The following is an 18,067-nucleotide window of genomic DNA, read 5'->3' as shown; positions in this document are numbered from 1 at the left end:
AAGAGAAATTTTTTGTAGGTCTGTGATAGATTAAAAAGATTGCATCGCTAAAATCTATGATGCACCTTCAAGAATGGAAGGAAACTGTTCAATTGATTTTTTATAAAATCAAGTGGTTAAATTCCAATCTATAATATTTGGATATTCAATTTAGATCAATTGGTCGTTCCTAATTAATTTACAAGCTCAAATTTGACAAAATGGATAGCAAAGATGTACAACCCTTAAACTCGTACTATGTATAATGCAAGGGGAAATAAATTGTTCATTGTCAATAAAAAATTGGATAAAAAAAATCATTCAAACTTGAAGGCCAACTCTCTTTTAAACATGAAAATATTGGGGTTCCAATATAAATAGACTCGTGATGATTTATCTCTAGAGCTAAGTGACTTTCAAATTTTAGAGATAAAGGGAATGGGAAATTGAACCCCTTAATATTTAGGTCTTTGAAAGATATTTTCAAAAAACATATCAATGCATTATTTGATTATTGGGACTAATGTCCATGCACTAGTTTCTACTCTGCCCATTTTAGACATACATAAAAATACCCTTTATGACTAGGCTACTTTCATGGAAAAACATGTGCATGCAAGCATAGGGAATGTTAAGATACAAGGGATGGAATAATCATTAAGATGGCATTCCTTGTAGTGTCATATATACTTACAATTGTTGATTGGCACTTCAAATCATAAATTAATGTATAACTGACTTCTACTAAATTATCAAAATGAATGCTAAGATCAATATAGTGTTGGACTCCTCACATTAAGCATAACTTCGGTGCTCATTATTTTATCTTTAAAGATCATTTGATAAGTTAAACAATATGAGAACCAAAAATGACCATACCATTCTTTGGCCATACTAAATGCATAACAAGAGCATGTCATAATGCACTTGTATTATGAACTAGTATACTTATATTTAAAAAATATATGTAAAATATGTCGAGAGATATCTTATAATAGAAGAGAATCATTTGTAAAATAAATGTTCTTCTAAAATACTATACACTAAGAATACAAATCCATTAAAGTCCTGCATACAAAAAGTTATGAATCTAGCTGAAGACAAGTGGCGAGGGTTCTATTTTATTTGGAGTAATAAAATAACACCTCCACAAAAGCTGAAACATGGCATATTTCACGCATTTACCCGTCATTTGCATGTCAAACTGTTTCAAAAATAGATTTTTGTTTACGAACATTTTGATGTCATTGTAGATGCCTCTCGACATAAAAACAGAATAAACATCAAGAAGTTGAGCTCATTTGAACATAACATCATCACAAAATAACACACAGTGAACTGTAAAGATCATGCTCAACTTGTAAAATTACCAATGCACCCAAAAGAAACTTTAATGTTGACCTGAATGAACAACTCTTATAGTAAGAGTCTGGGGCTTGTGAGCGTTCCTTCGTTCGAGTGATTGTTCATAAAGGGTCTTTGCACTGCACAAATCTTCAAATAACATAAATGTATATGCAAAAAATTGAGAAGAATATTAAATGTCGATATGTCCGAGTGGTCAAGGAGACAGACTTGAAATCTGTTGGGCTTCGCCCGCGCAGGTTCGAACCCTGCTGTCGACGTTTAATTGTTTAACTATTTAAATAATGAGAAAAGTTGAACTGAAAAGAATTAATTTTCAGATACATTGCCCTCATTCCTTTTTTTATCTGAGGGTGGGTATTGCAACTATAGCTTTTCTGTGTTGAGGGTATTGAAGGAGTTTGAAGCAGAACCTATGCTTTGTTGTTGATAGCTTTTTCTATTTGTGTTTCAGAAGAGTGAGCTTTGTTTCAAGATGGGTTAACCTATCTTTTGAGGCTTCAATACATTTGTATCATTAGTAAGAGAAAGGTCGCTCCATCTCAAGCTTCAATACAATACGATAAATTTCATCTAGATCAATAGTTTTATTTGGCAATGACCACTGAAATCACTTTTGCAACCAAAGCAAAATACTGATGGCTTTTTGACTTTTATGAAGGTATTTCAAATGATGTTTTGGTATTTTAAATAGTTTCAATAATCATTGTGGGTGTCAAGGATGGTTCTAAAACTTAATGAAACTTCGATTTCACTTGTATTTTTTCTTTAAAATTTAATTTCAAATAAATTAAAGGTTGTGACAATCTTGTTGGCTTCCGACAAAGTTGTCACAATCTTTTTCTACTTTTGACAATTTTTCTTTAATTTCGTAAATTTCTAAAATTTGGTTGACTTCTTTGAACTCAAATATGATTTTGAAGAACTTTATGACTTTTAACATCACTATTATTTCAACATCACATAAAGGGAGTACACTAGATGTACCATGAGAAGTTGAAAGTGTGCTCAACATAAGAAGTAGGGGTGTTCAAAAGTAATATGCCATCATGCTTAGGCACAATGACATCACTAGCCTTAGCAATAATGGACAATGAATAATCTCGTACACAAGATAAAAGGATAAAAAACAATCAAAGTTATGAATGACGAAACAACACATTCATAGTGGAAACACCTTCATCCATAAGATAAAATGACATAAGAACTTAAAAAAAATGGAAGCATAATGAATAAAAAAATTATAGGGAAATGTCAAGACCTATAACATATTCATGGATCTAGAGTTTAATGACAATGGGTAATGAAAACCCTTGATATAAGATGTTTGAACCTTTTCTAATGTTTTGCTAGTGTGACTAATTGCATTAGAAAAGAATAGCATAGGAAAGCTATCGAACTGGTAAAGTCAATTTCTCCTTAATTTACACCTCTTAAATAACAAGCTTTATGACCTTAAGGAAAATTTAAAAACTAAGAAATCATACAATGACTTTGATATAGATTATAATCCAAGTGATGATTCTTTTTTAATTCTCCAAATCCAAATGTTCCCAATAATCAATCACATTCTCATCTAATCAAGGCCATCTCAACATAGCAACAATTCAATCAATCAAGATTGATCTCACTCCATAATATATATTAGAAAAAAAATTCATCTAAACCATGTCATCCAATCAAGCCTCTACATTATGTCGAGTTGGGTGTATTCCTGGAGAATGACTCCACAATGGAGTCACCTCCCAATTTCGAAGGCAACTACATTATGAATTCGGCCCAACATCTTAAATTTTTGGCCATTAGATCTTTTCATATAGAAAAGAGAGAGGGTCAATTAAAGGCACAGACCCAATAAATCAGAGCTATCTTTTAATCAAAAATTGTTCACATAAAGATTTACCTCTCATATTTTTCATAATCTAGATTGAATATCAATGCCAGAGATCATTCTGATTCTTAGAAAAACCTGTTTTACCAGTCATATCTTGTAATTGATGCATTGAACATCATTTGTGGGTTCATTAAAAATAACAGAGAGAATTTTATAGTTGAAGAAATAGAGTTAGAACGTAGGAAGAAGCAGTTTTTTTTCTATTCTCTTGTCTATCACTGGAATCAAGTAGGTCTTGAAATAATCATGTATGAGACAATATTTGATGAGGTTTATTTTTGAAATCTATTATTCGTAATAGAGTCATGTTTCCTCATGAATAATATGATAAATCAGAAATTAGTTTAAATCTAAAACATTATGAAATAAGAAGAATAGTTAGGAAATAAAAAACAATATATTCTTATATTCTCTCTGCATTATTTTGGAATTTAGAAGTTTAGATGAACTCTCTAATTCCATTACACATGAACTTGAAACTAAGTATAGAGTATATTATAACTATTGTTGTGAAAATAGAAAAAAATTAATAACTTCAAGAAAACATGGATAAACAATTAGAATACATGAAAATAGATTGATTTATAACTAAAAATACAATGAATTATTTATCTCATTATGTATATTTTATACATACATATAATATAACTCCTCTTAATTTTAATGAATTTATTTAAATCCTGCTGTCAAGAATCTGAAATCTTATCTTTACTAAAATATTGAAAAATTAGAAAGGATATCATATATAGATCATGATTTTCATACATAATCAGAAACCTAGAAAATGAAACAGGGTAGTCAATTTCATCATACAAATCATGACTGTATTTTGAATTTGATTTCTTATTTTCTATTTTAAATTTCTTTTTTATTAAGAACGTATGTTCATATATATGTATATATTGTATATACATATGTGTCATACCTTCTCTAAAAAACTGTATTATTATCAAGATTGAAATGAAGCTTGCAACATGTCTTATCATTCTTACAATGATCACGAATGTGTTAGTAAATGCATATGAATAGCCATGTTAATTAATATATTAGTAAATGCATATGAACAACCATGAATACTAATATATCAGTATTTGCATATATGTTTCATTGCATTATCATATATTGGATGTGTATGTAAATGTATCAGGTTGCACAATGGTTTCTATTCTGTCATTGTTCCCAAGTAGCTAGGCTCTTTGTGCAAGGTTGGCAGTTCTTCATGTCATGAAGAACTACCAGGAAGTATAATTGCTTCGTGGTTGGGTAGAGAAGTGCATGGGTCATGTTCTCATCCTCAATTTACATATGACCTCATTGTCGGTGGTGAGAAAGGACAATTATTTATATTATTTATATTATTGAATTTCTCATTGTATTGATATTATCATTTCATGAATGCCAATAATGTAGTGATGTAATCTCAAACTTTATTATCTTATGTATATGTTCTTACGTAGAACAAGCACTAGAAATCCTAATAGTACTTCATTGTTTAATTATTTATGGAGTTAATCATCTTAATTTTAATTTGATGATTTGTTAAATGAGTAATTAGTTAAACTTGTTAGATATTGAGGTTGGAGACCTTACATGATATCAGCCGCTTCTTCATAATGGAAGGGAATACAATATGCTCAATGTATAACCTTATAAGGGGTCTTAGTTCTTGGTTTAAGGAATATTGTGCCCCCACTCTATCCTATACAGAACCCTCACCTCTACTCTAGAACTCTCACATGTCAAAGTATTTTGGGATCTCATTAAGAAAAAACTCGCAATAGAGTTTCCTCAAAAATGACTATGGGATGTCATTGTTATTTCATGGAGGGGTGTCAAGAACCATCCACCACTTATCCTTAAAAAAAAATATCCCCTGGTGGTAGCACAAATTGAACCCCTTAACGTATACTTTTTTGCAAGATATTTTCAAAAAACATATCAACGCAAATTTCATTATTGGGACTAATGTATAACTATTTCATACACACATTTTAAACACACAAAAAACTACTCTTTATGGCTATGCTACAATCATGAAAAAGCATATGCATGAAAGCATAGTGAATGTTAAGAAACAAGGGATGGAGTAATAAATAAAAGGTATTCCTTGTAAACCTATAACTATTGCTTGACACTTCAAATCATAAGTTGCATGCATAATTGACTTCTACTAAATTGTCAAAAGGAATTCTATGACCAATATAGTGTTGGAATCCCCACATGAGGCATAACTTTGGTGCTCAACTTTTTATCTTTAAAGATCATTTGGTAAGTACAAAGAGATGGAGGGACCAAAAAGTGGCCATGCCACTCTTTGATCACATAAAATAAATAATGAGAGAATTTCATTTTAATGTGACCACAATATGAGCAACATAAAAAGCATCAAGAGTTCAAGCTCTTTTGAACTTAATCTCGTGCCAACAAAACAACATACAATGACCTATAGAGAGCATGCTCAATTTTTGAAGTTGCCAAACCTTTGTTGGATCATTGTCAATTCATCATCAAAATTTTCCCACAATGTCCTCAATGTCGATGATGTAAGTTATTTTACTTTCTATATTATAAAAATTTAATTAATTAGCAAGATAGAAATGGTTTTGACTAAATTTTGTTTAATTTTTAAGAACTAAAAACCCCCACCAGTTGATGAAAACCCTCATTCGCCAATTCATGGAAATCTTGGAGGAACAACCATAGCAAACCCCTTTTACAATGCATTGACATCCTTTTGGTATAAAACAAAACATGCTAGGAAAAATAGAAAACAACAATAATTGAAAAGTTTAGAGATTCAAGCGGAACAACTTGTCATTTCTCTACCCTCAACACTTCACTAGAATCTATCATTACTAACATAGATTTTGTGAGTGGCTAAATTAGCACCTAGTCAAACAAGCAAGGGAGCTTCACTTAGTGAACCTAGGTTATAGCACATGTGTTCATGGCATACTAAAGAATCCCCCTATTTTCAAAAAATATTGCCCCGAACTCTGTTTTTGTAACCCCCTCCCAATACATAGGCTGAATTAAAAGCCCCCTATTTTTGCCAAATATTGTATTTTTTATAACCCAAATAAAAAACCCCCTATTTTCGTTGATAGGCAATATATTGTACCCTCATTTTTAAAATATTAAACCCCCAATATGAATGCACGTGATATAATATTGCCTGGCCAGTGAAGCCCCCGTGCAAACAAGAGGTAAGAAGAAAGCCAATTTCATACCAACAAATTATCCTATCAACAAAAAAATATAAAATATATTGAAATCTAACTTATGTGCATTGTGCATTGATCCATGAACTACACTAGTACATTCGGGGCTAATTTCTGACGGCCTATCATTGGAATTTTGACTACTTTTCGTCGGATTGCTGACAAATGAAGTCATCGAAAACTCGTCGTCGGACTTCCCAACGATGCCATTTAACGTCAAAATTCGGACAACATCGTGAACTCTTCCGACGACGGTCATGATCACTCATCTGGCCAAAAATGTTGTCGGATAGACGTCAGTATTGCGATGCTACCCCACTAATATGTATTGATGACCATCTGACAAGGAAGTGTCATCGGACATACAGCATCCTTGTCGGATGTTTCTTTAGTTGGTCTCAGAATTCTGACAGCTACCAGAAACTTTGCACCGACGAGAATGTTGTTGGTCCGACGGTTTGGCCGTCAGTGCAAAGTTTAGTTGTTGTCAGAATTCTGATGGCTATTTAATTAAAATAAATAAATAAATTATTCTGTACTGTGACTGTAGCAGTGGGTAAGCCATCGGTCAATTTGATTATTTTGTACTATGACTGCAGCAGGGTAAGGTAGGTGGTATCAGCCGGGTGTTTACTTAATGTAGTTTGACTTACTTGAGTGGAGGTATTTTCCACAGTCTAGATACTCCCGAATACTAGTTTATCAAGTTGGAGGGCAGGTGTTGTCTACAGTCTATTTCAGGTGGTGTCCTCATCGATCTATGCATACCTTTGCTTGGGCAGCCAAGAGTTCTATTCAAATATATATATATATATATATATATATATATATATATATATATATATATATATATATATATATATATATATATATATACGGTTACCAACTATCTCCATACATACACCATCTCTCTAAAGTATATCCAGGAGCGGTTCTCCTTATCTAGACGTAAAGCACACCTCATTGATATGTACAACAAATGGTATTCTATCCCCATCAACTACCAATAGGGGGCATAGGTTTCAAGCTAATATGAGGGGCACTATTTTCAAGCTAATATGAGGCGCACCATGGTTGAGATGGTCCAACTCCCAAGAGGACTGTATGAACCACTGAGTACTGGTAAACCTATTAAAAATGGGATCAAAGGGAGCAGCTCTGGTGCTGATAGGGAATTAGCTAACCCAAATACAAGAGCCTTTAAAGCCAATTTTCTGGAAAAGGAAGGGACAACACCAATGGAAGAAGAGCAACCCGATCAGGAAGATGAAATGACAAGACTTCATGATAAATACAATGCCCTAAGTGTTGGCGTATGAAGAGACACTTCCTTTACTAAATAGTATGAGATCAAGACAAGGAATGGGAATAGGAGGAGAAGATGTGATGAGCAGCCCCAAAAGGACATTCAACACTGCTTTGGAAAGATCACCATTCCCACCTTTACTATATCTAATAGCTCTTTAGCAAGAGCTTGGTTGCAAAAATTGGACGCATGTTTCCTTTTGAATCCTAAGTTTGAAGAAGAGGCCATCAAATTTGCCAACTTGCATCTTGAGGGGATGACTCACAAATGGTGGTATCATGGCATGATGGCCCAAGGGAAAGATTCAATCACTACCTTAGAATATTTCAGCGAGACATTGATAAAGTAATTCAATAGAAAGGATAGAGAAATTCATTTCAAAAAGATAGCACAACTAAATCAAGAGGGCATAGATAAATAGAGAATACATAAGATTTTGAAGGAGTGGCAAGACTAAACCAAACTTAGAATTGCAAAACCTAAGGGCCAGACCTAGTGTCTCGGGGGCTCATCACAGATGGCCTTGCCTATGTGAAGGTGCAGAGACTTCGTAGTTCTTGAAACTATTTAAAAACCATCTAACATGATGGTATATAAAGGAGTGGGTATGCAACCCTTTCTAGGGTCCCTTTACCCCAGACAATTTTCTCATTGGTTGCCACCCACTTAGATGAAACAGAGACAATGACCTAGCTAAAACAAAAGGTCCATCTATAACCCATAAACCAATGTTGATTGTAAAATAGTGATAAAAGTAAAAGTAGTCTATATGCTTCATCAATGGATTATCTCTACCACACTTATGTGATCTTCCAAGAGTTATAAACATAATTTTGATTCTTACAACTCTCATGATAAGAATGACTCTTAAATCATACAATTTTCAAGTGATACAAAGTACATGATTATTCTCATATCTATAAAACGTGATCATTAACCAATACTAATTACCCCCTAATGAATACCTCACTCAATTTGCGTCATGACATCATATAATAATGTTGATAATCAAAAAAAGATCAATATAATATATACCTAAATTTGACATCATTTCAATCATCTAGTAGGAAGCAATGGTCCTAAAACCATCATAATAAATCAACATATGACATTACGAATCTTCTACTTAGGAACCTTGAGAAGAATGAGAATTATTAAGGATCTCAAACTTGGAATCTTTGAATATGGACCTGATGGCTCCAAAGTCCTCTTTTGTTTGAAATATTTGAATATGGACCTGAATGCTACACCAACACCAGACAACACTCTCAACGTACCCACCCCTAAAACTCATAGCTGTTGTCACCTCATGAAACGTTACAATTTCAAGATAAGCATAGGATGGGTTTGTTAAAAAGGCTTTAGAATCTTTCAAGAAAATGTGATTGGCATGGTGAAACCCTTGTACGAAAAAAACCACACCAAAGAGAATAATGCTTGTGTTATTCCTTCAAATGGGTTACAAGAATACTTCTCTCTAAATTCCTCTAGCACTTTATTACTGCTACAACCTACAAAACAACTTATCTAACCTCCTAGACCAAGCTCCAATTCACAAAATAAATAAAGGTGAAAACATGGGATGGTTTTGCAAAACATTTTACAAGCCCAATTTCACATCCCACCAATGCAAAAGGTATGCATTTTTATTTCACAGTATAGAATAGTTTCTCAACTTGTCTATTATGTTTGTCACTTGAGGATAGGCCAATGGGGAGATTGTTAAATTTATTTGTTGAAGGGTTTGGGGGAACTCTATGAATCACTTAACACTTTCTTATCAATAATGATATTTGTGGTATTTTTTTCTTTATTGAGAGGTAGAAATATTTATATTTTCTCTCATTAAAACTTCCAAAACACATTTGTTTTTGCTAATTCACATGGTTTGATGGTGCAGGAGCACCCTAGGGACCTAGGTTTGGCCAAAACGGTCAAATTTTGAGATTTTTTTTTTTGTGTGTGTGTTATTTCATGTAAATAAGACCATTTGAGGCCATTATGATGTATTTGGACCTAATTGGGAAAGTTTGAGGTCCATTGGGCAAAAAATATAAAAATTGTAAAAAGTTGTCATTATTGTCATGACAACTTTTTAAAATTTGGCTGGGAGGTTGGTTTTTGGTGGTTTGAGATTGTAACCCACTTGGATGGGCATAAATATTCCTTTTTCACACCACCCAAGTTTTTCTTGTTGAATTTTGAAAGTTTGACTAAATGAAGTTGGAGATTTGTGTTCATACAAAAACGTTTCAGTCTAATTCTCATTATTTTTAATTGTGAAATTCATCATATTTTCATTAAAAGTCGATTGGATATGATAGAGAAGTGAATTGAATTCATTTCATCTTTTTTAGCATTGAGATCCATTGAAATTTGAAGAATATATCACTATTTTTGTAAAAACTATTAAAACCCTCACTAGGGTTTCCAATGAGTGGGAAAAAAATGTATTTTTTGCCTTTTCACTGTTAAAAACTCACAACACTGGTTGGAAAGGCTCTTGTAAATATATATTTTCATTTCTTTCTCTTGCAGGTCTCCAAAACCTCTGAGACACATGCTAGATTTGATTGATTGGTTTGATGTTCATCATGTATCGGACCTCTGGGATAGCAACATAGAGAAAGTGGAATATAAGATAGGTGAGAGTGAAGTGCCTTGGATGGAATGCTGGAAGAGATGTTTGGGACCCCTTCACACCCCATAGAAGAATTTAGAAGCCATAAAAAAGTGCCATAGACCAAATATTAATGACTGTCCTAAGGGTACCAATTGTGACAATCACAATTTTACCAGTGATATTGCCTACTCAAACAAGTTGTGTTTGGAAACCCCAAGTGTGGATATGTAATGGTAATGAAATGTCCTAAGAGTAGCCTGTTGAACACTATGTTTGAAATAAAAAAAAAATCTTCCCATAGGCTTGAAAACTAAAAGATTATCGGCCAAGATATTGTATCGAGCATCTCAAAAGGAATTTCACCAAAAGGATACTTTCATCTAAATAGAGCATGACGTGTAAAGCACTACGCAGAAGTGTTTTCGGTAGAATATCACTGTCGATAAATAAAGGAAGCTGCTCATCGATACTCCAGTTTCATCGAAAAATGAAAAGCAAAAAGTAAAAAGTGATTTCGAAGAAATACAACTGCCGAAGAAATTCATAAAGCATTCATCGAAATGCAAATCTCATCGATAACATTATATCGAACAAGAACAGAGGTGTTTCATCGATAAAGGGGATATCGAAGGAAAAAGACTTTCGAGGAGCTTGCATGAACTTTCACCGAAGAACAGAACTCATCGAAATATGATTTCGATGAAACTTGCGAATAACTTATCGAAAGAAAGTTCATCGAGGAAAAGATGATTTCGATGAGTCTTGAAAATGGTTTTTCGACATGGGCTATTCACCGAAAAAGTGATATTGAGGAAAGTGAGCTTTCGATGAAAGATCAAAACATTTGGCCGAAGACGAGGGTTTCATCGAAAACTTGACTTACGATCATTTTGGTCGAACTGTACTTCCCGTGAAAGAGTTAAAGGCCCAAGTGAAGAATGTCACATCTCCAATTAAGTTTAAACATTTGAATAGCCGTTGTAGACGCAGAGACATTAACTGTGCACAAGTTGCCCATGCAATTACAGCCGAACTGATCAAATCTTCATAAGAACCAGATTGATGCCAAAAGATTGACAATTGCGAGGAATTTGCTGAGGTTCGTGAACGACAATCTGAAGAGCTAGACATTTCTCCAAGTAAGTGTGATTTCTCGTATTTACTGAAGCTATGGAATCTTCTTCTTCTTCTAAAAAGAGTAGAAAAGGGAAAGAATTAAATCCTGAGGAGAAACCCAAAAGACAGAAAAAGGAAGGTAGAGCTTTGACTCAGGATTTGCTAGACCAGTGCCCGGCATCCAGCGTGAGGTCTAAGAAGATCAAGAGTAAAGAAGAAGGATTGGAGGATAGATTTGAAAATCTGGGAGACATATGGACTGAAATCAGGGGACATGAATTGTTCCTATTTAGTTACTGATGCTCTGCAAAAAGGATTAGAAAATCTGTTTGATGGCAACACACACAAGAGCACAAGAAACAAACGTTAGTGTTAGCAACAAAAGATTATCCTAAACAGGCATATCAAGAGAGATATTAAGCATGAAATAGAAAGCATATAAACATAAAATGAAATAGCTAATCAAGATGCTCATAGTTGCTCCTCCCTTGTTCCTCTCCTCTCCAAGTCCCAAATGAGTGTAGCTCTCAGCAGCTTTTTGCACTATGGATGCTTATGGAGGATTGAGATTTAATACTAAGCTTCAAATATGAAATGAAAAGCTAAATACTATGCTAGAGTAGATAGTGATGCTATGAAAAAGCTCTATGCTAATGCCAGTATAACAACAATACTCTAAAATGCTTCTCTTTTTGCTTGAGGAGAAGGGTTCTATTTATAGAAGAAATAGGGAAATGAAGGGTTAAGATTGAGCAATCTTAACAAGGGTTAGGATTGAAAGTTGGGGATCCATGTGCACAATTGGCACCAATAAAATGGTGACAAGTGTCAACATAGGATTGGGTTGAGAGAAGAGGTTGGAGGCATTAAAGGCCTGAGAAGACCTCATGGTTATCTAGAAGGTAAGGGTCAAGCCTAAATTAGGATTACCCACTGGATTAGGAGTTAATCCAAGGATAAACCTTTGTGCAAATGTTTAAGAGATAATCATGGTCAAAGCATTAATGGCCTGATGAGACCTTTGGGTTGGGTAGAGGTTGAGTCAAAACAAATGTTTTAACCATGTGGGAGGGTTTGAGGTAACCATTAATGGTTATTGGAGACTTTGGGGATTAAGTGGTTGAAGGTTGAAAGCCTTCAATGGTTATCAAAGACTTTGAGCCATTTAGTGGTTGAAGGTTGGAAGCTTTCAAAGGTTATCCAAGACTTTGAGGGTTAATTTGTTGAACACACAAAGCATTAATTGCTTTTCAAAGACTTTGGAGTCTTTGAGAAGTGACTCCAATTTGCTTAGGAATGTGACAATATTTAGGGGATGGATTAGGCTAATTAGGAAGGGTTTAGAAGAATCTAGAAGGGGTTTAGGCATACAAGTGGATTTTGTAGGAAAATGCAAGTGGGAGAAATTTTGGTATTTTCAATTAAAATAAAATCATTTATTTCAATTAAATGGTGTAATTTGCATTTGGATAAATATTCAAATAAATATTAATTTATTTAAATGAGAAAAATGAAGATAAAGCATTTAAAATGCTTGAAGACTTTGAGGGAAACCATTAAAGGCTTGAAGACTTTAAGGAAAACCATTAAAGTCTTAAGAAGATTATAGAAGGAAGCCATCAAGTTTGAAGACTTTAAAGCCATCAAGTTTGACTACTTTAAGGGAAACCATTAAAGGTTTCAAGTGGGTGAGGATAAATAGGATTTTAAATAAATAATTTATTTAAAATAGTTGTGCAACTTGCTTTTGTAGGAAAATACAAGTGGGTGGAGGATAAAGGTGATTTAAATAAATTATTTATTTAAAATAATTGTGCAATTTGCATTTGTAGGAAAATGCAAGTGGGTGGAGGATAAAGGTGATTTAAATAAATTATTTATTTAAAATAATTGTGCAATTTGCATTTGTAGGAAAATGCAAGTGGGTGGAGGATAATAAATGATTTATTTATTTAAATGTGAGAGGTGGGATTTTGGGGGTTTTAAATAAATATTAATTTATTTAAATGTGAGAGAAGATTTAATTAAATAAATATGATTTATTTATTTAATTAATGGTTTGAATTTGGTTAAGTGAATTAAATCAAATAAATTGAATAATTTATTTAATTAATAGGAGAATAGGGTTAAGATGAATTAATTAAATATTAATTTAATTAATTCATTAATTGATGGTTAAATAATCAAATAAATACTAAGTATTCATTTAATTAAGTGGACAGATTTATGTGACTACATTTGCCCCTCTTTGAGACGGTGCGGTTTATCGCGTCGTTTCAAAGAAAGAAAAATAGGTGTGAAGAAATGCCCCATAAAATGTAAATTTAATGGGTGGTATGCCCCCTCGAGGGATGGGCCGAATTTTTTTTGAAAAATCGGGCGATCTCTCGAAAAAGAATGAAAAGCGGAGGGGAGGTAGAATAGAAGAAATTAGAACTAATGATGAAAGAATGGGAGAAAATGGAGTGAATATGAAGAAACAACAAGCCAGCGAGTACCCTGAGGTCATGCAAGAGATACATAGCAGATGTAGTGTGGGGTTTTGATTGATGCTATACAATTGATCAAAATTGGTTGGACAATCTGGTGCAATCGGTTGAATTGCCCCGGTCAAGTCAAAGCGTGACAGTTGATGTCAGTTGGTCACTTGGACATGATAAAGTCTGAGTAAGTGAATCAAAGTGACCTGATGTGACTTAGACAATTGATGTAATTGCCCGATGAAGTCAAGGTATATGAAGCAAAATACTCGTTGAGACGTAGACAATTGATGTAATTGTCTGTTAGATTGTGTTTGATTGGTTGATCAATTGATAGTGTGTGCGTGGGATGGATGATTGTGGTGAATCATAGCAGCCCCGTTGAGACTAGGTCATTATGATAAATGCCTGATGTAGTCTAGGATTACCATGATCGATTACCTGTTGAGACCCGAAGATACTTGATCAGAGTATCTGTTGATAGTCTAGGTGTGTGGGAGTCGATGTACCTGTGCAGAGAGAGTAACTTGTTTGGCTTATTGGATGACTTAGCATAGGAAACACAATCCCTCCTATTTAGAGATGGATGGTGATGAACATGGCTTGATTAAGTTGATTGGGACACGATGTAGGGTATGTGATGGTGATGATCAAGATAAGGAGGGTGAGGGGGGATTTGATGTTAGATAGAAGAAATGGAGGACTAGGACCGAGTCCTATGGAAGAAGATGAGTAAAATAGAGTATGCATTATTATGACTATGTATGCATGATATGTAGCTATTATGAATGTATGGATGGGTGGAATGCAACGAAATGCAATATATACAAATGAGATGGAATGACGATCCATGGTGCTTTATTTTTCATCATTGAGCTTTAAAATGTTGTAAGAAAATACAAGCAACTTGACATAAAGATTCAAGATGACCAGAGTATTTCTTACATGGATTTTGATATAGCAAGTTAATACAAGCAACTTGATATAATGGATCAAGTTGACCTGAGTATTGCTTGTGGAACAGATAAGGATTATCTCCTTTCATGCATGACTTGGAACGTCCTCCTTGATCTTAGGCTGATCATATCCTGAGACAAGTGCATACCGTAATAAGAGATAAAACCTTTATCTAGTTTGGATGAGGTGGAACCAAAGAATGAGCATTGTACCTGTAAACAAATAGTATATACATAAAGAATAAAGAATAAGGATCCTTGGTAATGGTTCATGCTCATATGGTCGAGGTATACGCTGTAGTCAGCAAGCCGTAGTGATCTATGATTGCATTTGGCATAAGATCACGTAGCCTAGTGAACTTCCCACGTAGACACCATTAGTACATGCCCCAGAACTTCATCGGAAGTAATGCGCAAACGATACAAAACAATGCTGAAAGATCCCGATACAGATAAACAAATGATTGTACTCATAAATCAACCAAGTATTTGATAGCTTAACAGAATTTTCTTGTCAAAGAAAACATCATCTTGTCTTTGTTTTGGTAAGGAAGGATGCATCCTTGTTTTAAAGACAGTTTCTGATTTGTTGGATGTGGATTGTGTGGTCGATTGATAAATGGTCATTGTGTGAGTATTGTGTTAATGTTGGTTTTGCATCTGCTTGAATGAATATGTACAAGGTGTTGCCATGTTTTGGTGTGATTTTCGATGGGTTTTTTGATGTTTTTGGATTTTGTGTAATAGTTTTTGAATGTTTTTGGTATTTTGAGAGTCATTTTTGAATGTTTTTGATATTTTCTGATGATTGCCTGAATGAAGAGCGTAATGATATATAAGACAATGTAGAATCCACTTCCATCATTAGGGTAAGGGTATTGCCCCCAGTTTGTAGACCTGACTATAAAAAGGTGGGATGCTAGACGCATGGAGTACTTTCTTAATTGTAGATCAAATAACAAGCCATGGTTGGGATGGATGGATGTATGTGTGCATGAATGTGATTACAACGAGCCTGAAAGATACTAGAGCCATTGCCTTTACGAGTGGCACCTGTTTGCCAGGTTTTCACCATCGCACTTACCCAAGGTGCCACCGGAGTGGTTGTTCACCGTTTGGATGCATGATTTTTCTTTACTTTTTTGAATGTTTTTGTATTTTCTTCAGGAATTTTCTGAATGTTTTTGGTATTTTTCTGATATGTAGGGGAGCCTGATGCTCTGTACACCTTAGGTATAAAACCTTTTGAGGTGCATGCTGTTGATTGGATCTGCAAGCGGTTCTCCTTCTGATGTAGCCAACTGATATGCCCCGGACCCGAATACAGCAGTGACAACATATGGGCCGAGCCAATTTGATTCAAACTTGCCTTGATGTTCTCTATTTGGTTGGTTGCGAGGATTTTCGCGAAGAACAAGATCACCTACCTCAAATGTACGAGATCTAACTCGGTGATTGTAGCTTCTACTCATGCGCTGCTGATAGGCTTTGAGGTGATTGTATGCAGCTTGTCGCTTCTCATCTAGTAACTCTAAGTCCTGAAGACGAGATACTCTGTATGCTTCATCATCGATGAGATTGTGCAATGAAACTCGTAAGGATGGTATCTCGACCTCAATAGGTAAGATAGCTTCAGCACCATAGACCAATGAATAAGGAGTTGCACCTGTAGGGGTCCGAATGCTAGTTTGATATGCCCATAGCGCTGGATTCAATTGAACATGCCAATCACGACCGGCATCATTGACTGTCTTCTTTAGGATCCTCAATATGTTTTTATTGGATGCTTCGGCCTGACCATTGCCTTGTGGGTAATAGGGAGTGGAAAAGCGGTGTTGGATATGAAATTTCTCACAAAGCTCACGGACATCCTGATTTTTGAAAGGAAGACCGTTATCTGTGACAATGGACATGGGCACACCATACCGGCAGATGATGTAGTTGAGGATGAATGAGGCGATCTGCTTGCCGGTGACTTGGGTAAGTGGAACAGCTTCGATCCACTTGGTGAAATATTCGGTGGCGGTAATAATGAATTTATGGCCATTGGATGAAGATGGATGGATTTTACCCACAAGATCAAGACCCCATTGACAAAAAGGCCATGGTGTTGTGATTGGTTGCAGTTCTTGAGCTGGTGCATGTATCAGGTCGCCATGAACTTGACATTTCTTGCATTTTTTGACAAAGTAGTAGGAATCCTTTTCCATAGATGGCCAATAATATCCAGCTCGCAAGAGTTTCTTGGCTAGTGACGGACCACTTGAGTGAGTCCCGCAAATTCCTTCATGTACCTCTTCCAAAGCCTTTGTTATCTCACCTTGTTCCAGACATCGAAGGAGAGTACCATCAAGACCGCGTCGGTATAGGGTTTCGGCAATAATGGTATATCGAGCAGTTTGGCGAATGAAGGTTTTACGTTGGTTATTTGATTGGTTGGGAGGAAGGGTGTGATCGCGGAGATAGGTGTAGAACTCACCGTACCATGGGGATTCAGAACCAACAAGGCAACATATCATTTCAGATTCAGGGATATCATAAGCGGGGATCCAAAGTTGTTCTACCAAGAACTCGTAGCGTGTTGAATTCTGTGGAAGATCTAGTAGAGATGCGATGGTATCCATGGCGTCAGCAGCTCGATTCTGATCTCTTGGTATCTGCTCAAAAGTGATAGTAGTAAATGATGTCTTTAGACTGTCCACCATTTGCTTGTATGGCATGAGTTTATCATCTTTGGTCTGATATTCATCTGTTGCTTGTCGAATGACCAGTTGTGAGTCGCCATATACTTGTAGTTCTTTTAGTTTCCATTGTATGGCTAGCCTAAGTCCTGTGATCAAGGCCTCATACTCTGCTATGTTGTTGGTGCATGGAAATGTGAGCCTGTAAGACTTCGGGATGCTATCACCCTGAGGTGTGATAAACAGAATGCCTGCCCCCGAGCCGTGCCTAGTGTATGAACCATCAAAATATAGTTTCCATGGTTGTGCTGTTGTGATCATGAATATCTCTTCATCTGGAAAATTGGAAATGAGAGGATGATCGCCTATGAGTGGTGCATCGGCCAACTGATCTGCAATAACTTGCCCTTTGATAGCCTTACGGTCCACATACTCAATGTCAAATT

General features: G+C 35.1%; 1 non-coding gene across 1 annotated transcript; it reads left to right on the top strand.

The window, feature by feature from the left end:
* Nucleotides 1-1,522: 1,522 nt before the first annotated feature.
* On the top strand, nt 1,523-1,604 carry TRNAS-UGA (transfer RNA serine (anticodon UGA)). Its single transcript has one exon. It is a non-coding gene; the product is annotated as a tRNA-Ser (tRNA).
* The last annotated feature ends 16,463 nt before the right edge of the window (nt 1,605-18,067 follow it).

Source organism: Cryptomeria japonica, chromosome 3, assembly GCF_030272615.1.
Source record: "Cryptomeria japonica chromosome 3, Sugi_1.0, whole genome shotgun sequence".
NCBI lineage: Eukaryota > Viridiplantae > Streptophyta > Pinopsida > Cupressales > Cupressaceae > Cryptomeria > Cryptomeria japonica.
Note: the sequence above shows the minus strand (reverse complement) of the source record. Positions and strands in the feature narration are given on the sequence as shown.